The sequence below is a fragment of the Mus pahari genome, chromosome 17, assembly GCF_900095145.1.
Source record: "Mus pahari chromosome 17, PAHARI_EIJ_v1.1, whole genome shotgun sequence".
NCBI classification, from domain to species: Eukaryota; Metazoa; Chordata; class Mammalia; order Rodentia; family Muridae; genus Mus; species Mus pahari.
In genome coordinates this window covers 8,522,658-8,545,685 of record NC_034606.1, presented here as the reverse complement: position 1 = coordinate 8,545,685, position 23,028 = coordinate 8,522,658, and the positions used below count along the sequence as shown (strand labels likewise).

Here is a 23,028-nt window from a genome sequence, read left to right as displayed (position 1 = left end):
TATACTTAATAAACGATGAAACGAAAATGATATAATGAAAATGGAGTTCATGTTTCCAGCAATTTACATCTTTGATGCTCTGTGTCAGATCACACACAGATGATGGCCCTTGTCAAGACACAAAAACCCTGTAGCAAGCTGGCTGTCAACTGGAAAAGGATCAGTCACTGTTTTAGAGGAAGTTGGTGTGTTGGCAATATGAAACGTACTGTCTTCTGTTTTTGAGGGAGGTACATTTGGATCCCTTTCAAGAGCTGCTACAGCATTACAAGTAATTGCTAGTAAATGAATAAGGTAACCTACAGCAAAATTGTAGTTTAACTCTGGGCACTCTGCTTGAGTAAGTGTTTAATAAATGTCATACTCCATTCACTTCCTTAATGCCATTATCGGTCTATTATACTTCTAGGCACCATTTTGTTACCTTCATGTGATGCTAATATCAATGTCTTCAATGAGTTTTATCATTTATAAATATTTTCTTGTTAACTCTACAATCATCTTGGGAGATGATGCCTATTCTCAAAATTTTGCTGAGTTTGTTACTCACAGAAAAACAACATCATAGTATATTTTGGTGAAGCTAGATGGTTTTCCTTGCAGCTTTTTATATGACAAGCAAAAGGGGAAGACAAAGGTATTCTGAAGATGTCACTGTGTTCAACCTCAAACAGTTCATCATGCTTGCAGACTCCCAAGAAGCCATAATAGCAGGTAGTAAGCAAGGAGTTATCTCTTTTTTAAAGCAAGATTTATTATAGAAAAAACACATGAAAAACAAACCCTAAGCCAATATGAGCTTTTTATATACTTAAATTTCACGTAATAGTAGACACTACTCAAATCTGCTTCAAGCTTAAAGATGAATAATTAAACTATGAATCTATCTGTGTACATTCACACACACCCATATAAAACACAGTCATGCATTGGTTATAACTGATTATATTGTAGGTACCCACATAATTAAATATCGTTATTTATTTATCTACATACAATTCAAATCAATATAAGATGGATATTTCCAAATATTTTGTCATTTTCTCTTAATTTGTTTTTATTAAAATTGAAAAAGAAATAGACTTGAGTCACCAGTCCCCTCAGATTAGGCTTAGAAGATTTTACAAAAGCAAATCAATCATTTAGCTTGCTTAGAAATGGCCATTAGTGTAGTGGCTGATGAATATTGACTGCCCATTGCTTTTGGTTAAAGGTTGCCAAGAAGTTCTGATTTATGAATGTTTCAATGTTGTGGTCAGAAATGCTGTTACATATATCTATACTCAAAGTTTGTTTGTTTTCTTAGTTTATATTCTTTAAGACTGTGCACACTAAGTTATGTTTAATAATGTAGTGTTCAATGCCTAAGTTTGTTGATTTATTTCTTTATAGTGCTGGAGTCATAACTCAGGACTTTGCACATGCTCGTCAAGTGTTCTACCGACCACTGAGCTGCATCACCGTCTTTTGAGACAGTATCTCACCAAACAGCCTAGAGTGGCTTTGAACCCATGATCATTCAGTCTCTTTCCTTAGTGCTTAAATAGTGTGTGTGTGCATCATCATATCTGGCTTTTATTTTATTTTTCTGAGATCTATAAATATGACTAAATATGCCTGCTTATAGTTATTTCTTTTTTGTTACTGTTTTCCTTAATTTACAGCTGCTTTAGATGCATCTTTCACAAAAGGAAATTGTAGGGTAGAAAATATAGACTTTTGAAGATACTGTAAATTGGAGTTAGAAATAAACACCTTAATTAGAGATGTTATTTATTGATGGTATAATTATAAATATACATTTGCTAGTATCATGTTGCAATGCCTAGCAGAAAGCCCCAGGCTGAGATGTGTGTTTTCTTTGCAGTGTGCATTCCTTAAAGATGTCCTCTGTAGGCATCTTCCCTCAGGGCAGTACTGATCTACTAAAGAGTGTGGGAAAATGATGGGAGCAAATGTTATCAGTTCTGAAGGGACGTGTCCAGAGGCACTTGTACCAGAAAGGAATCTTGTCTCTTTGACACAGTTTTGCTATGTGATAAAGTTTAATTAGTCAAATTTCATTTTGGCGAGCAGAGCTAGTAGTTGAGCATAACTCTTAAAAACTCTGAAGTGCTTAGTGTGGCAGCTCTCATTTACTGGCATTAACAGGGCATGCATATCAAGTGTATTTGGATGCTAGAGTGCATAGATATCTCATAAAAGCCCTATATGCTTTGCACACATAAAAGATACTTACCCTCACAACATAACCAGACCAAGTACCTTGCAATAAAATTTAGTGCTGCTTAGTAAGCAAGTTAACATTGGAACAGCACATCACGAGGTTACTGTGGTGATCCAGCCACTGGAGAATGCAGACTGTATTTCTTTCTCTTTTTTTTCCCTTGTGAGAAAAATTTGTGACTAAAGGCAAAAAGTCCCTTAAAAGTTCTGTGGTTTCCCCTTGGGGAAAATGTCTCATGTTGTGCACAGGGTGTATTGACCATTCTTTGCTCCTGTCTCATGTTGTGTACAGGGTGTATTCACCATTCTTTGCTCCTGTTAAGTTTCTCGTTGACCCTGCTGTCCCCGGGCAATACAGGTCTATACTAGGTATGGCAAATCCATGCACAGTAAAGACCCCGGCAACATTCAGTCTGGGCTCAAGACCATTAGAGTACTTGACCCATTTTTCTTCTCAGTTTTGTCACCACTGAAACTAGGATTGAAATACTTTCTACAAAGTGTTGTTGTGACCACTGAGTAATTTAACATGTATAAAATAAAGAAGGGTGTGCTGTGTCATAAACATTTGGAAAGTGTTTCAAATTACTTTCATGAGGGGAGGATACATAAAAGGATATATAAGCTTCTGAAAAGCTGGCCAAAGCCAGCTTACATTAAGCATATCTGCTTGTCCATGTTTGGCATGGCATTGCTTACCATCACCAGTGTTCACTCATACCATGTACTCATCACTGTATAAAGAAAAGGAAGACTGTATAAAGAAAATCTGATAAATGAGCAACTAGTTTACTCAATGAGAAAATTACCAAAATTATGTCATTTGCAGGAAAACAGATAAAGTTAGCATCATGTTAAACTAGGTAAGCCAGACTCATGAAGATTAGAATCACTTGTTTTCTTCCATGTTGAATTTAGAGGGAACAAGAAGCATTAATATGACAGGTTAATCATGAGGAACGGAACAGGGCAAGGTTGGTGTTGAGAGGAAAAACAGAGAGGGCCACAGAAGGGCTGAATATGGTCACGGTATATTTTATGCATGGATGAAAACGTCCCAATGAAAACATAGTTTTGCACAATTATTATTACCTAATTTAAGAACCTTAAGGTTAAAAGCGCAGCTCTTCTGTGGCACTGCACATTATGGTGACAGGGAAAGGAATGTAGATGTATAGACACAGAACTAGGTAAGCAAGCTCCCTAGCAGCAAACAGAATTGTGTTGGATGGCACACTCATCTTATGGAAAGGGACAACCTCCTTACAAAGCACGCACCACAGACAGGAAACCTCCTCTCTTGTGCTTTGTACTGTCCATCTTGTTCTTAAAGATATGGAAATTGTCAATAGTGGCAGAGAATGGGTAGGATTCAATCAGGATGTTAAAAACAACTCATGATCTTATAATTTGCCCACTAGACCTTGCCCTTTCTAAGTATATTTCACAGATTTTTTAAAAATAATTTTTCCTCATTATGTCCAGGTGGGACATTCACGGAACAGTGGGGTTAATTTATGACAGTCATCGGCTTTTCATAACTACAGCTAACTTTATTTAGAAATCAGTTCACAGTTTTAAGAACTGGCAAAGATAATATGCATGTTAGACATATCAGATTATGTCACTGTTCATATAATATGAACTTCAGAAAATTATAATTGCCTGTTATACTGTTTAGATATGTCATGTTCTAATATATAACATTATTATTTCTACTTTAATAAAACAAAATAGGTTTTGTGAAACCTTTTTCCAAATGATCCTGAAATTTTTTTTCTGTTAAAAATGGCCTTTTTAGAGGGGCTTACAGAGAAGTGCCCCACTTCTACTGATGGGTTTTTAAAAAATATTTAAAACTTATTAATTTATTTTACTTTATGATTATGAATGTTTTTCTTGTTGAATCCTCTGAAACAAGGGTTACAGGTGGCTGTAGCCACCACATGTGTTCTGGGAATTGAATGTGGGTCTTCTACAAGAGGAGCCAGTGCTCTTAGCCACTGAGCCATCTCTTTAGCCCCACACAGACAGATTCATATGGAGGAACATTATTGTTCAGGTGTGGACCCACTGAGGAGTGCATGAATTTCCAGTGGGTAGTTGCACACCCTGGTCACACAGTCTTGGTTAAACTCGGTAGATCCCAAAACAAACAACTTGATAAACTCAAAGGAAAACATCAAAAAGCCAGGAATGTGGGACAGAGGGGCAGGGTAGGAGGGGTGGCAGGCATCAGAAGGCCTGAATGAACTGTTAAAGAACAAGCTCAGGAAAAGTTTAAAAAGTCCATTTTTAAACCCGATCTAAAGAGATTCTGCAATAGAACTTGAGAAACCGTGGATGGGCATTTCAAATACTGCCAGCCATGCCAAGATAAGTCTTGCTAGTACCATGTTCCTAACAATATAGAAATGTTTTAAGATCAAGTTTTGAAAATAAAAACGTTCTTTGTGTTTGCTTTAGAGAATTCAAAATGCATAAAGGAAATGAAATCAGAAAAAAAAAAGCCTCAGCTATAGGTAAATGAGTTCAGTGTTTGGTTAAATATTAACATTAAGAGTGGAGAATTTTGTTTTGCTTTTTGAGATCGGGTCTTTCTTCTTAGCCTAGGCTGGTGCTGAATTCACTGAAGTGCTTCTACCTCAGGCTCCCAATTGCGGGACTAGAGGTTTAAATGACCACAGTGAAGGCTGTCATAAGTTGTGTGGTTTTTAATCCCTTGCCATATAAAATCCGATTGCACTGGGATTATGTTCCTTGTGTACCTAGTTTTCATTTCATTTTATTTGCCCTTCCAATTTCTCTTCTATTTTATTTGCTTATTTAACACAAACTTGAAATCATATTCTCATTGCATTTTTTTAAACAATGGGAGGCAAACTTAAAGATTATGGGCATTACACAGAGATGCTATATATATATATATATATATATATATATATATATATATATATATATTGAATGAGCACCTAATGATTGGATACTAACCAGTAAGAAAAGAAAATGGACTGGAAGTCATCTGGGAAGCCAGTTCAGATCTTTCAGGTGTATTGGAGGAAGACTGTTGTCTTTTTAAAAACATAAGGATTTCTCGTGTTTTATTTAGCTGCAGTCTAGGGCCTCAAGCATTCTCACTGTGCATTCTATCATGAGCTGTACTCATATCTCCTGGTTTTTCATTTTTTACCCATACAGAATGTACACAAAGCAGAATTCAACCACATTATCTCTATTTTGAACATGTGTCTGGAAATAGTGAGAAACCGAACATCATTATATTATATTTTTAAACCATTTATTATACTTCCCAACAACAAACAACAACAACAACAACAACAACAACAACAAATCACTGTTGGAGTTCAAAGGCAAAAAGAACTCTCTCCACCACCACCTAAAGGCTGGGAAAGAATCAGCTGTGGTTTATCTGAGGTTTGAAGCAGGAAGGAAGGAATAGGGCTGGAAAAGGTAGGAGGAACAAGAGAAGACAACACTGTCAGGCTGTCAGGCGTTACCACTGGTTTGTGAGTGACCAAAGCTTTGATCTCCTGGCTGCTGTACTCCCAACATTACTTCTGGTGTTCTGGGCTCTGTTCCCAAGCCTTTGGGCAAGAGTATTGCACTAGGGAGCCTGTTCCTATTTGCCTTTGTCCCCAGTGTTCTTTCCTTCTCACAAACTGCAGTTCAGTTTGTTGTCTCTGTTTACACAGAGTATCTTTAGGACAATTGATATTAATACTAAGGCTGCATTAGAGCCAACAGAATGAATTCTCTGTTTAAGAGAGCAGGTTCTGCCCCATAGAGCTCCTTGCCAGTGCTTTTTGCTAATCCCTGTGGGCATGTTTACTATTCCTTTACTATTACTAGGAACAAGCTGAGCATGTTCCCAGCTGGCTTTGGCATTGCAGCTCCTACACTCCTTGAATGTTGTTCTACCCAGACAATGGCCGGACCTTGCTTCAGCGTTTTATCTAAGCCCCTGGCTGCATGCTCTCTGATCCGAGAGCTCTTCTGACGACTGATGTGTATCAGAAAGCACCTGAATCCCTTTGTATGACGTTTTGTTCAAAACACTTACCACCAAGTCATACATATTAAGTCTAGTTAACTTTACTAAGATTTAAGCACAGAGATGTTCAATACAGTCCCTGCATCCAAACCAACAACACTGTCAAATAGCAAAGCATGCCTGTTTTATGACCCAAACACATGTAGCTAGCCATTCAACAGGTGTTCAAGAAATATTTATAGAAAATTGAACTGACTGAAAGCACAATTGATATGCACCAGATTAATCAATGTATGAATAATAATGGTATTATATTTTAAATTTCCTTCTAAATTAGTCATACTTTGGGTAGCATGTGTTAAGCGATATCATCTAAATTGTGATTTAAAAATACTAATAAATCAAGTAAATGGGAATATATTATTAAAAGATTAGCTTGTATGGGGGGATGGCATGGAGAAAGTATTCAAGGCAAAAAGTCCAACTCATGATGAAGCTCACTGTGGCTTCGAGGGGACAGAAAAGAGGAGAGAGATGGCATTCTAGGAAACAAGTGCCTTCATAGAGCTTGTAAATTATCTTTGATAATTTTGATTTTAATCTCAGAGCCACAGGGATACAATTAGGATTTTAAGCAGAGCATTAATGGAATCAGATTTGACCTTTAGAAATTAGCCATAAATCATGCAATGGATTACAGAGAGATACATCCTGAGTATAGGAGACCATCTCTGAGCTGCTGGCTGTAATCTGTGTGTTCTGTGAAGCAGAATTACGGCAGCAGGGATGAAAGGAGTGGATTAATTCAGGAGGCTTTAGAGGGGGGCTTACTTTTTTTTTTGTTTTTTTGTTTTTTTTGGCTAATTGTGGCAATGTTTGTTGGACCTTGGAAGAGAGAGGAAAGAACTAGTTTGGCACTAGACAATGGAGAAGGAAATGAGTTTAAAGGGCAAATGATATAAAATCAACTTTGAAAGGCTAATATTGGAGTACCTCTGGTATATCCTAATGAACACGACTAAGAAGCAGTTGGAGATACTGGTCTAAAGTTTGTAATAATCTTCAGGGTTGAGTAATTTAGATGGCAGCATCCTGGATATGAACTGATACCTAGGAGCAAAGTGTTCTCATACAGTTTGTATTTAGACTCAAACATTATTACTACTTTATCCCACTTACTTTCTGTTTGGGTTTTCTCTCCTCCACATACACACGCACACATATATATGTGCACACACACATAGAAATATTTGCTGACCTATCTGACGACAAATTACACACATTATAGTCCTCTACCTCATGTACTTAAATGCATATTTCTTATGATTATTCATGCTTAAAAATATAACACAATGTAACTTTTAGATCTGAGTAAATTTGACACTGATTTCATATACTTCTTAATAATCTCATGGCTCTGTCCCAGTTTTGACTACTGGTCCATTAGTAACTCTAGGCTGCATTAATTTTCAGGGTAAGGTGTATTTTTTTTTTTCAGCTTCTCCAATTGTATCTATATCCCAAATTCATGAACTATAACTGATTACTTAAATATCTGCATTTTCCTTGCTTTGAAAGACAAAAGAAGGTTTGGAGGATGATTTTTTTTTTTATTTTTTTTTATATTAAAAAGGTCATTTCTTGTAACTTTCCCATCTCTATAGAGAACACAAGGACAAGGATATTGTGTAAGTATGTTCCCAGAGGGACCTTCTTAGTGTGTGGCACTTGATTTGATGCTGTTTCGTGAGCAGGAAAATGTAAGATCTAGAAAGTGGTTTTCTTATTAAGTCCATGCTATTATGCTATTTAAGCTGCACTTTGTTCTCTTGTTTGTTTGTTTTCTCCTCTTAGAGGGGCACGATGGAGACAGGGTTTCTCTATGTAGTCCTGGCTGTCCTGGAGCTCACTCTGTAGACATAGATGGGCTCAACTCTGAGAGATCTGCCTGTCTCCGCCTCCCTAGTCCTGGGATTAAAGGATTTTTTTCCTCTCCCTCTCCCCACCCCTTCCTCCCCACCCTCTCTCTCCTTAAGTGCAGTCAAAATAAACAAAGGATGAGGTAGAGTACTGGAACGCGGTACAAAGTCCACTGGACCAAACAGTATTTAAGACTCAGATTCCTACTAAGGACATGCAGGATATAAAGCATTGTCAGAAGTAAATTTGAGGTCTTGCAGCAAGGGGTGTAGAGGAGGAAGCATTCCCAATTTACCAGGACGGGAGGCACAATGGGAAGCTTTAGTTACAGGAAGCCTTCTGACCGCCCTAGTGAAGCTGCCAAACTGGTTTCTGTTTCCCTTTGTGGGTGTTTTGTTCAAAGAAGAAAAGCAAGTTTTGGCCTGCCATTGGTTACACTAAGGGTTGATCTTCAGTCAAAAAGGAACAGATTTGGCATGATCACTTTCCTTCACTGGGATCCTAATTTAGGTTGTTTTGGCTCAAAGCCACCCACACCTGAAAGTTTTCTTCCTTCTTTAACTCAGAAACTTTGAGAAATGTACCTGGATTCATCTGCACAACCACCTACAGGGAAGACGTTTGTCCAGTGATCAAAACAGTACACACTGCAGTCTTTAGCTGCCCACAGGAACCAACCGCCACCACCATGAACTGTCATTAGGGTCTCTGTGAAATTTGCCACAGAATCCATGAACTCCAGCAAGAAAGAGATGCATGCCTTAAAACCAAAACTGAATAACAGGCTCATAGAGGATAGGTAAACAATAGAGGCTTTGAAATCCGGTGAATCCGAGATTGAATTCTCCCTCCTACAGTGACCTCATTGCTTTAGCTGGACAGCATAAAAGTCTCTATGCCCCAGTTGCATCTAGAGTACAAAAGAGAGAGAGAAATAATATCTACCCACTAAGGTATTAAATTAGGATTGAAGGAGACAATATATGCAGAATATCTTAAACACAGGGGCTGGCATATGGTGGGTGCTTGAAATAGCTCCTAGTGCCCTTTAACACACTAACAAGGGCTGATCCAATACAAGGCAGAAGAGAGTCTGAGAGAACTGAGCCTTCTTCAGGGTGCTAGCACAGTCAGTGGAGGAAGGAAAGCAGGAGACAGAAGGCTACATCTGTAGACGGAAGGTCCCTCCACGCTTTCACGCATGAGCAACCAGCCAAGGTAATTTCTGGAATGCATCAATCTCAGTAGACGCTTCTTCCATATGACATGGACCCTTTTTTTAAAAAAAAAAAAAACAAAAAAAACAAAAAAACAACAGCTACTGGAGCGAAAACACAGGAAGCCTATGTAACAATGAAGGAAGAAGACCAAGTTTGTCTTCCATGTCATTACACTGGAACATCATCAAGAAAGAGCAGAAAATACGAGGGACTACAAGGTAGCATTTGATTCCAAATGTTCACATGCACAGGAGAGAATAGTTGTGCTTCTCTCACAACAGACAGAGATGGTGTGAGTCAAAGAAATGTATTAGAAGTCCAGAGATGAGTTCAAACACATGTGGAATACTGGGGAGAGTTGCCAACCTCAGAGCTGGGTGTATGGAGCTTAAACCGTGATAGAGGAGTGAGCACTCAACTTCTGTATATAAGTAAGTTGTTAGTGTAGCAGCAAAGTGTCCTTAAGAAAGAGAAGGCATGCACAGAGGGGAAGAGGCAGCCACTTTAGGCCACAGGGCTCTAGGTTAGATAGGACAACAATGCTGCTCTTTTATCCCCCAGATTTCTAGGCAGAGTGCCCAAACTAGTGTTTGTACAAGGTGTCGCAACTCAGTGAGCTGGAGCTTTGGGCTCTTTAGTTTCTGGGACACTGGTCAGTTGGCATCCTCTTACCTAAATATTATAAGGCATACAGGGAAGGAGTCTTCCTCCACAGCAAAAGGCAGCTTGCTTCGAGTGGTTTCCAAGAGGCTGGTATTCTGATATTGTTGGCAGAATGATGACCTCTAAATGTGTCTTTATTCTGCTTTCGGTAACCTATGAGTGTCACCATATGGTGGAGGACTAATGTCTTACCAGATGAGATATTTGATAGTTTGCTGCCTTTGAGGTGGGAATTTTTTGCCAATCATGCCAGTGGACCTACTGTAATAACAAGAGTCCTTTCAAGTGACAAGGGAGGCAGGAAGGGCACATTCAAAGGGATGCGACATGAGAAACTTTGAAGACAGTGTGAGACCATGAGGCACGAAATTCTCATGTGTTTTAGAAACCCAAAGAAGCAAGAAAATAGATTTCCCCCTGGAGCTTCCAGAAAAGAAGATAGCCTTTCTGAAACCCCATCTTTAGTCTAGAAAGATGGATCTGAACTTCACACTACTGGGAATTTAGATTCGTATCATTTAAGCTTATAACTTTTTGGTAATATACTGTGAATATAATAGGAATTAAATACAACTGTTAAATACATGTCATATACAAGGCTGTACTAAGTGTTATCATCATTTTATAGAAAATAAAATGAAGACATGGAGAAATCATACCTGGTCTGATATAAAAAAATAAATGAACTTAAACATTTAAAAATTCATATTTTCCCTCTCCTCTTCCTCTTTTATCCCCCCTTCCCTTTCCTCTCCTCTCCTACCTTTACCCCCACCACATCCTAGGCATCAAACCCACAGTCCTGATATGCTAGGCTAGTGCTAGACCACTGAGCCATATTGCCAGCCTTGACCAGATTGGTTTCCCCTCCAAATTCCCACAAAGTATTTATCCAAGTATCCAAGTTGTCATCTTTCATATAAACTACAATATAGCTGTTATCTAAAGATGTGTCACCATGCTGCAATAATTATGTATCACGTTACCAGAAATGGTTATGATAAAAACTAAGGGAAACAGAATGGTTGCATGCTTATTAGCAAGACTTGTTTTTATTGCTTTATTTTTGTTGGTTTTATTTTCTTACTATCAAGCATGAGAACTGTCTATTGACAACAACTGTCATTTTCCGAAACTTTGTGCTTTTGTCATTTCTCAACCCAAGTAAGCAGGAGGCATCTTGCGTGGAGTTTATAGGAAGACTTTCACTTTTATCATTTAAAACTACTTCTGGGGTCAGTGAAATGGCTTATAAAGTGAGGTACTTGTTAAGTCTGAGGAGTTGAGTTTCATCCCTGGAACCTACATGGTAGAAGGAAAGATCTGACTCCTACAAGTTAGTCTGTGCCCTCCACAATGCCCATAGGATACTCAACTAGGCACACACATAAGTAAGCAAGTAAGTAAGTGGTAAGGGTAGGCTGAATCTTGTTGCACAAGAAAACATTAACTGACTAATATAAATGAGCCCCATAAACCAATTCACTAATACAAAATGCTCATCATGGTCTTGCTAGCTTATGTTAGACTACTATAATTTTGATAAGTAAATTGTTTTCTGAAAAAAATATTTAGGTTATGTTTTTAATTACACAGGTTTCATTTCATAAATTTTATTTCAAGATTTTCACAGTAAACTCCCCAAAGCTTGTTTGTCATATCAGAATCCTTTTATCATACATTTTTGGGACAAAGGAATAATTTTGCCTTAGGAAAAATTCACAGTCCCAGTGCCTTGCCTCATTGAATTTGTAAGGCTTCACAAATCAAAGATCATTTAACCCACTGGATTAACGACCATCAGATACGGAAATCTGCCTAGGACAAATAACATCCCACATTAACTCAATCCCTATATAAAAAGATACGTACAAATTTCTGTACCCAGAGAAGCACAGGTTCTTACAAACACTCACATGCTCTTAGACATAAGGAGCCAGCTAAGATCATTTCTAAAATGCTTCCCTCTTGGTAGAAGTTTTAACCAAACCATATTACATAAACTTATTGTAAGCAACTCTATAAGAGCCAAAAAGGAAGGCTTATGTAACCATGATCAAAAGTTAGGCATGTCTCTCATGCCATTACAAGCAGCTGCCCCTACATTTGTTAAGCAGCTGTTCACTAGAAAGGCTTATTCAATAAACCCTTCCTCGCTCCCTTTTTGTCCCACATTTAAAGTCATGCAAGCTAACACTCTTAAGAAGCAACTGAGTCTAACAACTAGATACATTCTCTGTATTTGTCCGCATAAAACAAATGGGTGAGTTCAAAAATAATAATTTTTAATGTTTCAAATCTTTTTATGCTTGTTTCTTTTTAATTTTTTGTTTGTTTGTTTGTTTGTTATTTGGAGACAGGATCTCATGTAGCCCAATCTGGCCTCAAACTCACTATCCAAGGATATAGGTACAGAGACAAACTTTAGAGCTAAGATGAAAGGATGGACTATCCAGAGACTACCCCATCCGGGAATCCATCCCATCATCAGCCTTTAACTCCTGATCCAGCTGCCTCTGCCTCCCAAGTTCTGGGCTTCCCAGCATGCATCGTGACACTGGGCTTTATATACTTCTTACAACTATATGGCATGTGTATGTGTGGATGCATACATATTGTAACATGTGTACATTCCATAACAGGTATGTGGAGGTCAGTAGACAATTCTCTCCTTCCACCATGTGGATCTGAGTTCTATCTGAGAGGGTTGTCAGGTTCTGTGGCAAACACCTTTCCCTGCTGAGTGACTGAACAGGTTGTGCAAGTAACGTCTTTATTCCACAATCTCCTAAGTGTATGTAATGAACTTGAATCATTTTCACCCTCCATTACCTCACTCACCTCTCTCTCTCATCAAAACCCAATCTTCCGTCCAAGTCCACTTGTACTTTGTACATCGTTGTGAACAGCTTACTTTACCTCTGGTTGTTTTCTGTGAGCATGAGAAGAGGGTTATCTATTGAAACATGGTCAACTATTCAGTGGGTCTACCACTAAAGATAACGCCCTCCACACAGCACTGTTGAAGTCTTATGAGAAACTGAGTTTTATATAATCCAATAGCCTAACTAATTAGATAGCAATGACCCCTAAACACACTCAGGGAAGGAACACAGCTTTATCTAGTCCATCTATGATAGGGATTAATTTTCTGAGTCAGTTTGGTTGGCTGAAGATGCCCAATTAGTGAGTCAAAGGCCAGTTTAGATGCTATGGAGGCATATTTAAATGTGATTGACATCTAAAGAGACATCAGCAGATTTCTTCATTTTGTTAGTCAGGTATATTCTTTTTTATTTCATTTTTTATTAGATATTTTCTTCATTTGCATTTCAAATGCTATCCTGAAAGTCTCCTATACCCTCCCCCTGCCCTGCTCCCCAACCCACCCACTCCTGCTTCCTGGTCCTGCCATTCCCCTGTATTGGGGCATATGATTTTCGCAAGACCAAGTTTGTCTCTCTTTGTGGGATTTGAACTAATTTTTAGTAGCTTGCATGGATTTCAGCTCCAATAACAACATAAACCATATACCTTAAAAATCCCTCTCTTCATTCCTCCTTCCTTTTCTTTTTCTGTCTAACTACATTTGTATACATTCACCCAACCATGATCTGTGAACACACACACACACACACACACACACACACACACACACACACCCCATGCATATCTTTCTACCTTTTTCTATGTCAAATCTATATACGCTTTTGGTTCTGCTTCTCTAGAGAACTCAATGTGCAGGGTATACTATAGTTTATTAAGGTTGTTATAGGGTATTATTTGATATAGGAGGTGCTTTAATTTTTTAAATTCTCAGTCAGTCATTTAAGAAGGTGAGGTGGAGATCCTGAGTAAATGGCACTTTATCCAGCAGACTTCCTTAATGAGTTACTGAATTACAAACTGCATCATAGCCCTGATTGAGGTGGATAAAGAGATCTGCACAGCTTAACAACCTAGTTTGAGGGAGTTTGGGAGAACTGGCATGGGAGGGGGTATTGGTTATAAAAATAGCTTCTAAAACCAAAGACAGGTAGTCAAACAACCTGTCAAGAGACCTAAGTACGGGGAGGAAGAACCATTACGGAGAATTAGCCCCGAATTCAGAGGGAGTAATGTTCCATCTTAAGTTTGAATTGTTTCCTGCTGTTTGCAATCATCACCTTTAACCACCCCCTCCCACTCCCTAAACTCCAACAAAGGATGTTCGACCCATAAGAATACTGTGTCTGGGGATTAAAAAGACGAAGGATTTCTAGCTTGAAGCAGAGTCAGTAATCAATCAAGATTCTGTTCCATGTCTCCGTGAAGAGCAGTGTTAACACTCACAGAGAAATGTGACTCAGCTCAGTCTCAGAGAAACTTCTCTTCACAGAAAACGGTGGTAAACATAGAGTTGCATGACCTTGCAAGGTACTAAGGATAAGTGATTGTGCCCTGCTCAGTCCTAAACAGGACATTTATAACGCCCTCTCTAAGGTTCAAGGATAAGGAGAAAGAGGAAGAAGAAAGAAATAGAGGAGACAACAATAGAAAGAAAGGCTGTGAGTATGACACAGCCAATTTTGATGCTCTCAAAGCATAGCTGCTGCTGCCTATAATAGGTTTGCACAAGACTGGACCTGTCAGCAGTCAATCATAGCTCAGGGAGGAGTTTAGCTGGTCCTAGCTCTTTCTGCTAAACTGTAGGTATTGTTGGATTTGGGGGTTGCACAATAGCCCCTTCAGTTGTATATCCACTGATGAATCTGCTCAGTTCCAATGTATAGTCCTGAACCAATGGACACAGAAACGTTCTGGTTAAATTCAGTTGGTCCAAAGATAAGACAATAGGTATTAATGTGGAAAAGGATCTTTTGGGGGGTGAATAATGAAGGCAGGAGGAATTTGAATGGGTGTGCCAGAAATCAAACAGTCTCCACTTCCTAAGTCACATGAAGCACGTAGCTGATAGCTTAGCACAGAGAAAACAACAATGACAACAACAACAACAACAATAGATATTACTACCATTCATAAAATATTTAAATGTAGTCTTTGAGTGATGGTTTAAAACTCTAATGGCTGCTTGACTACAGCGCCTAGTTTTTCCTCTACAGGAAAAGCTTCCTCACTTTCCAGTCATGGCTTAGCTCCTCACATAGAGGGTTCACAGGGCTTGACCATGATTCCCTGATGGACTCATAACAGGTATCTGAAGCATGTGAAGGCTTTGGGGGCTTTATTTAAGTTATTTAGGGCCTAATGCTAGTACTTCATGGATAGTGGAAGGTTTTTTTTTAAATTTCTATTTTATTACTATAATTTTTAGTTTACTACTGTGTGTTCTTAGTTTTCAAAGCATTTGCCAAAAATTTCTTCCTAAAACACCTTAAAGTACTTATTCTAATGTACAGCAAAACCCGGCCTGCTGTAATTCTATCTCCTTGGGATGCTGAGGCAGGAAAAGAAGACGTTTACTACCAGCAGAGGCAAACAGAAAAATCAATTCAAGGCCAGCTTGCGAACTATAGTGAGATACTGTCTCAGAAAAATGTACAAAGAGGACCCTTGTATTTAATTCCCTGGTCAAAAACAACAACAACAACAACAACAAACCAAACAAAAACAAACACAAACACAAACACAAAACAAAACCATAAACTAAAAATAAAATTTAAAACATTATCTCAATCTTTCATATTTTCCCCAGAGAAAAGAGGAACAGAACAGTCCCCATGACCTCACATTTAGAGGAAGCTGAGGAGGCCGCTGTTAAATTACACTCTTCTACTCAATACCTTTCTATTTCCTAAAGATGATGTCTGTATTCTCAGGGGGTTTAACCTTAGGACAGCATTGATATCTATATTATATCTTTAAAAAGCACAGCCAAACAAGAGAAAATGTTGAAAATATTTTTCTTTCTTAAAAGTAAACTATGTAGAACATGGTTTATATTCTTTTTGTGTTAAGACGCTAATTTGCAGACGACAACAACATTAGGGCTTTCTGATGCTAGATCAGTCTTAAGAGATGCAAGAGAAAATGCCCACATTTTCATAGAGGAAGCATGGTGCTTTAGCCCCCTTCTCTCTCCCCATGATACTTGCTAACAAAAGAATCTAATTCCAGACATACGCTCTGTGAATACAGTGAGAGAGGTCCATCCTGGCCATGCAAGAAAGGCCACAGATACAACCAAACACTAAACCATACCTTTAAGTTACAGGGGCTTTTATGTACACAAGAGCAGAGAACCTAACTGTAAGTCATCTTCCCAACATGTGGCTTAGACATGCGCACACACACATGCACACACATGTGCACACATAACCCCCAAACCTAAATCATTGCTTAGATCCTCTCTGTCACTCTGCAGATTCTGTCACCAGTTGGTGTTGTGTCACTTCCAAACATGCCTTCTCTCTTCACTACCAGGCTCCTGTTCCCAGCTGTTATTACCTCTTGCCTAAGCATCCCAGTGACTTTGTAAATGGTATCTACTCCTGTTTCTCTCTGCTCAGTTCCACCATGGAGAACAACTATGTCACTCATTTTGTATTAATTTGCTTTTTTTTTTTACTAAAAAAAAATCTATCAGCATGGATTCAGTGCTTTATAAACAATGAAAATTTATTATTTCAGAATTTACCACCCATTCTTGCCCCCGGGTGGTGAGTAGGATTGTGGTTTTGCTAGATTCTCTGCTCAGAGGATCTCACTAGGCTGAAATGTTAATGAGAAGTATCAGCTATGGTCTATAGGAACTCTGTAACATGTGTCATGTAAGTTCAACTGGAATAGTACATTAACATATGAAGACTACATTTTGAGAGCTGATTGTGCCCCTCATGAAACAAACAGTTATAACCTTACACAAACACAAGTAGCAGTCACAAAACAGAAAAGAAACGTTTGGGCCCTAGTTCCTAGGGGAAAATCCACGGTTAGTTAGCCTTAGCTAAGTTGACGCTATGTGAGGGGCTACTGTCACCACCAACAGTAACATGAGACACAAAGGACTTTGCAGCTCTGAAAGTTGAAGAGTTCCTGTGTGATGGTTTGTAAATGCTCAGCCCAGGGAGTGGCACTATTAGAAGGTGTGACCCTGTTGGAGTATGTGTGACCCTGTTGGAGTAGGTGCGTCATTGTAGGTGTGGGCTTTAAGATCCTCACCCTAGCTGCCTGGAAGTCAGTATTCCATTAGTAGCCTTCAGATGAAGGTGCCAACCTCTCAGCTCTGCCTGTACCATGTCTGCCTGGATGCTGCTATGCTCCCACCTTGATTATGGACTGAACTTCTGAACCTGTAAGCCAGGCTCGATGAAATGTTTTCCGTATAAGAGTTGCCTTGTTCATGGTGTCTTGTCTGTTCACAGCAGTAAAACCCTGACTAAAACATCCTGTCACCAGAATTGTTCAAATAGAAATGTAACAGCTACTGGTAAGGATGCATAAGAAAAAGAAAGAAGAAGAAGAGAAAGAAAAGGGAAAGTGAAAGGAGACAAGCCCAGACGAAGAAGGCACTGTGGTTCAGGCTGGGCAGCACACGGGGGAGCCAATTTGCAGTGTTAATGTATTTTGTTTGAGAGGCATAAGGTAGGTTGACTATCTTTAGGTAAAGCATATGTTCTCAAAGTCCCATGGCTTCTGCCACTCCTACTGTTTAGAAATGATGCCTTCATTCATTTATAAGAGCTTCTGTCTCTAAGTAAACCCATGGGTTTCTACTCTTGGACTCTGTAATTTTTATTCCAAAACAGATACAAAGGACAAGGTCATAATTTGAAAGAGTTGTTCTAATGAAGAGATATAAACTTTACACCAAAAATAATCCTCACTGTATGTCATACAAATCTTTTCTCTACCCCTTGAGCCTTGACATTCTAGCTCAGGGATTCTCGTTCTTATTATTAAAGCCTGTAGCTTACTTTGAAGATTTTTATCTTTCATCAAAATATTAACTTAACCTTTCCCAGAAAGTAATTTATAGCAACCAAAGATACACATTCTTCAAAGGAAGAAAATAAAGTATCTTATTTTGTTCTTCATTGAAAAATAAATATCATTCAATTCAGACACAAAACAACAATGTATATACAGTGAGAAGCCCCTCTGGGGCAATACTGAGTGAAGATAAGTCTTCCTTACTATTTCAGTCCACTGAGTTACAACTGTATTTGATTTTATCTGAGTAAAATAAAAAGCCAACTTGATTGAGTGATTTTTGTTTTCAACCAATATTACTGTTTGAGATGCAGTATTGGTGATAAAAACTGTCAATAATGTTTCCTCCTTTCAATCATAAACAGAATTTGGGAGAAAGGAAAGATATTCCTGCATATGAGAAAGAAGACCCATACACTAGCTTCCTTAAATTAGATGAAGCTTACTGAGACAAGCCATTGAGTTTGGCTACAAGTGGCTCTCTTACATATTTGTGATTTTTTGTATTAAATAATAATTTCATCTTTCACATAAGAAGCAATAATACAAATGGAATTTCTCTAAATACCACTTGATTTTAGCACTTCTAAAGTTTATTTTAATTAAAAACATATATGCATATGTATGATTTGATGTTTGAGACTGGCTTTCACTTTGTAGCCTAGGATCTCCTTGAACTTATAAACCTCCTGATAGGCCCAAGGGCTGTAATTACAGGTATGTGTGCGGCACCAACGCCCAGCTGAAATACTTTTCAATAGTAAAGACAGGAGAAAGGAATTCTTTCTCAACTTAAGTAACTATGTACTTAAAACACTAGGCTCCTGTAAATTTTCTGCAAGGGAGATAACCCACAGTTGTGAGATTATGCTTTTGAAGGCTGTTGAGGGTGAAAATCATTCCAAATCTTTGTTCTGAAGGCTTTCCATCTGGGGACTATGGAAATGTGAACAACAAACACTTAGAATTAGCAATAGTTCTATTTATTGGTTTTAACTCTTATAGATATTTTTTTTCTTCCTAAAATTTTTCAAGGTACTAGTTAAAATTATTAAGCAGCTATGTAATATGATAAAAGTTGTCTTGTAAACATATGAAGTCGCAGAGGCAGAGGCAGCATGCAGAGGGCCTGCATGGGTCTGCGCCAGACGAGATCCTAGGACTGAAAGAAGTAGATACATGTCCTATCCCTAACTCAGAAGATTTCCAATTGGTAACCGTTTGCAAATGAAAAGTTAGTGTTCCCCTGGGAGTCTCACTGGAGAAACAAACTCAGAGTTGGTTGCATGCCTGGCACTAGAAGGTCAACAGAAAATGATGTCAATGGCAACTTTGTCATAATGTCATATGACTTGTCATAGTGACTTAATGTCATAATGTCATGTCTCTTTTCTTAAAAAAAAATAATCTTAACTTTTTATCATCTCTCTCTCAAATACACAGACACACACACAGACACACACACAGACACACACACACACACACACACACACACACACACTGCCTTTTCACCCCACAAGTCCTTTGTGTATATATTATGGCTATCATTTTAGTATTTTCATGGGATCCCTGAGGGTGTGGATGAATGATTCTCTGAATCTATATCTATTTCTTGTGCCTGCTTGTTTGCTTTTTACTCTTTTTCCATCTGTTTGAGTTTTTTCCTATTCTGATGTGTTAGTTTTTGTCTTGTCATATTATAATATATTATATTATATTCCCTTGTTTTCTAATGAGAGACAGAAAGAGGGTGGATTCGTATGGGAGGGGAGATGGAGAGGAAATGACAGGAGTAGAGAGGAAAGCGTCCTCATGATATATGGTGTGAAGAAAAAAAATCCCCTATTTTCAAGAAAAGGAAAGAAAAGAAGAAACAGTCATCTTGAATTTCACAATATCAAAAACTTAAAATGTTAACATAACAAGTGAACCTGAAAACATAGCCTGGTGTGTGCCAGACTCAGGGTTCATGTGTGTAATTGACTGTGGATGTACTTCACTTTTGAGAATTCTTTTTTTTTTAAGTTTCATTTTTTCATGATTTTTGTATTGGATATTTTATTTATTTTCATTTCAAATGTTATCCCCTTACCTGGTTTCCCCTCCACAAACCCCCTATCCCATCCTCCCTCCCCCTGCTTCTATGAGGGTGCTCACCCACCTGCCCACCCACATTTTTGTGAATTCTTAAGGTGAAAAACTTGCACAAAATCCGTTCTGTCCTCCTACACAGCTGGTTGTTTTCATAAAGTATCCCCCAAATTAGGATATTATAAAACAGATAAAGACAAAAAGCCAACACATTTGGGACTCATTAGCACAATCATTTATATTGATCTTTTTCTTTGGTATTAACTGTATTTATGTTTTGTCTGGATATTTTTATATATTATTTGAACTTTAAAAATAAAGTTCACTGTTCAGTCTTTCCTCGACAGTATGCCAAGTAGTTAAAACCAAGGCCCAGAGTAATCATTTTTGCACTTGTAGGTTAACTGAGAGTTTGCTAGTGGATGAAGGAATTCCCTGTCTGATAGCCCCTTGTCTATGGACAAGCCCCTACATTAAACAGAGATAAGGTTCTGGAAGGGCACAGAAAATATAGCTAACAAATGGGGAGGCATGGAAAAATGACTAGCTTCTGCCTTGGTTTGGTGCCTATGTCCTGTAATTTCTATGTAATCCTAGCCTGGGCAGAGCATTGACATTTTCTAACCTTACCTACAGAATGCTTCACGAGCTCATGAGAAACAAATGAAGCACATGGGATGGAGGGTTTGACTGTTGAAGTGCTGAGCAGTCTTTGGGTATTAGCCATTAAGGGCTGGAGTTACAACACAGTGGTGAGACGCTTTGCTTGCATGTGCAAAGCCTTGGAATTGGTCTCTAACATTTCAAAAATGGAAATAAAAAAGAAAAATAAAATTAAAACACTGGCTATTATTTCACCCCATCAATCTGCCAGTATTATCTCTATGGGGTGCTTAAAAGTAAGGAATTATCCGTATTTCCATTTCTTTCTTGTTTCTTTCATTTTCATTTGACACATGAGGTTCATAGTCATAACATCTGTGTTTGAGCTAATGATGCTTACTGCTAGTTGTTCTTTTTTTCTTTTATTAGATATTTTCTTTATTTACATTTCAAATGTTATCCCCTTTCCTAGTTTCCCCTCCTAAAATTCCCTATCCTTTCCCCCCTCCCCCTGCTCCCCAACCCACCCACTCCCATTCCTGGTCCTAGCATTCCCCCACACTGGGGCATAGAAACTTCACAGGACCAAGGGCCTCTCCTCCCATTGACGACTGACTAGGCCATCCTCTGCTACATATGCAGCTAGAGCCATGAGTCCCAACTTGTGTTTTCTTTGATTGGTGGTTTAGTCCCAGGGAGCTCTGGGGATACTGGTTAGTTCATATTGTTGTTCCTTCTATGGGGCTGCAAACCCCTTCAGCTCCTTGGGTCCTTTCTCTAGCTCCTTCATTGGGGACCCTGTTGCTCTGCCACTGGTAGTTTTTCTGACAACAAAATCTTATTTATTTATTTATTTATTTATTATTTTCTTTATTTACATTTCAAATACTATCCCGAAAGTTCCCTATACCACCCCCCCCCCCGCCCCTGCTCCCCTACCCACCCACTCCCACTACTTGGCCCAGGCCTTCCCTTGTGCTGGCTGACAACAAAATCTAGATTCTCCAGATGTGAGAAGATATCTGTGAACACTCTCTCCCATTATACAGCATGTACACTTAGCAAAGGAAGGTGAAAGAACGAGCAATTCTGAATGAAGAAGTCAAATCTCGCTGGGCAGGCCAGGTCTGTTTCTACTGCACGAAGGCAGAAGAGCCTTAGCAGGACCTGGGAACTATCGGCCAGCAGAAATGACCTAAACTAGAACAATTCTGCAGAGGCCAAAGGGAAGAGAAAAGAAGCTATCATCTACTCTACTGACAGAACTGTGACAAAGCCAAGAAGAATCTGGCAGGAGGAGACTGAGGTGACCAAAAATGTGCCTGTAGGAGGTATCTCAGCAGAAGAGCCATGACTAAGGCCACTAAGTTGTCATCTTGAGTGGAAAAAAAAAACTCAAAAAAAAAAAATAAATAAAAGAGAGATGAATGTAATGTTTTAGTCATCCTAGGGTATGATGAAGGGAACCTGTCAAGAGAGATTTTAATAACCAGGAAGCATGCATGCAATAGAAGAGCACAGGAGTTAGAGCATAGTGTACGGCTGAGTTTAGTCTAGACAGAGAATCAATTTGTAGGTTAGTCTGTTAAAACATAACAGAGGTCATAAACTGTGCAGTGAATTATTAGAGTTACCGTGACAGGCAATGGTCGGTGCCCCCAGGCAACTCCCAGAGAAGGAAACAAGCAAGACCACAGGAGAAGCCGATGCCATGAGGAAGAATGTCACAGGATGCTGAGGGAAAAGGGACGTGACATCACTGGTTTACAGTTAGTGTGACCTGGGAAGGCTCAGCAGAGGGAAGACACCCAACCAGAAAGATTAAGGTGGTCTTTAGGGGGCAGCTAGAGGGAGCATGGGAGTGTCTCTGCAGACTTGGAGGCAGGCGAGAAAGAGAGCTTAGCACAGAGGAAAAGGGATTAGCCTGACACAGTTGCAGTGTGGACAGAGAGGAGAACCTGATGGTGACACAGAATGCTGAGCAGAGATTAAGTCAGGAGAGACCTTGTGGACCATGCAAACTAGGGAATGTGAGGGAGACCCACAGCAGATAGGGAATTAAAGCAAATATATCAGTTCATCTTTTGTAAACATTAAAGTTTTATAGGAATTACAGCTGAAAAGTATAAAAACATATTCCTTAAGATTGATCTATTGAATATACAAAGAGCTCAAGAAGCTGGACTCCAGAAATTCAAATAACCCCATTAAAAATGGGGTACGGAGCTAAACAAAGAATTCTCAACTGAGGAATAAATACCAAATGGCTGAGAAACACCTGAAAAAATGTTCAACATCCTTAGTCATCAGGGAAATGCAAATCAAAACAACCCTGAGATTCCATCTCACACCAGTCAGAAT

The 23,028-nt window shown here is 38.8% G+C and overlaps 1 protein-coding gene across 3 annotated transcripts in view; it reads right to left on the bottom strand.

Annotated features, from left to right (window-relative positions):
* The window catches only part of Oxr1 (oxidation resistance 1), a 406,656-nt gene that overhangs the window by 105,879 nt on the left and 277,749 nt on the right, over nucleotides 1-23,028 (bottom strand). The gene's annotated exons all lie outside the window — the stretch shown is intronic.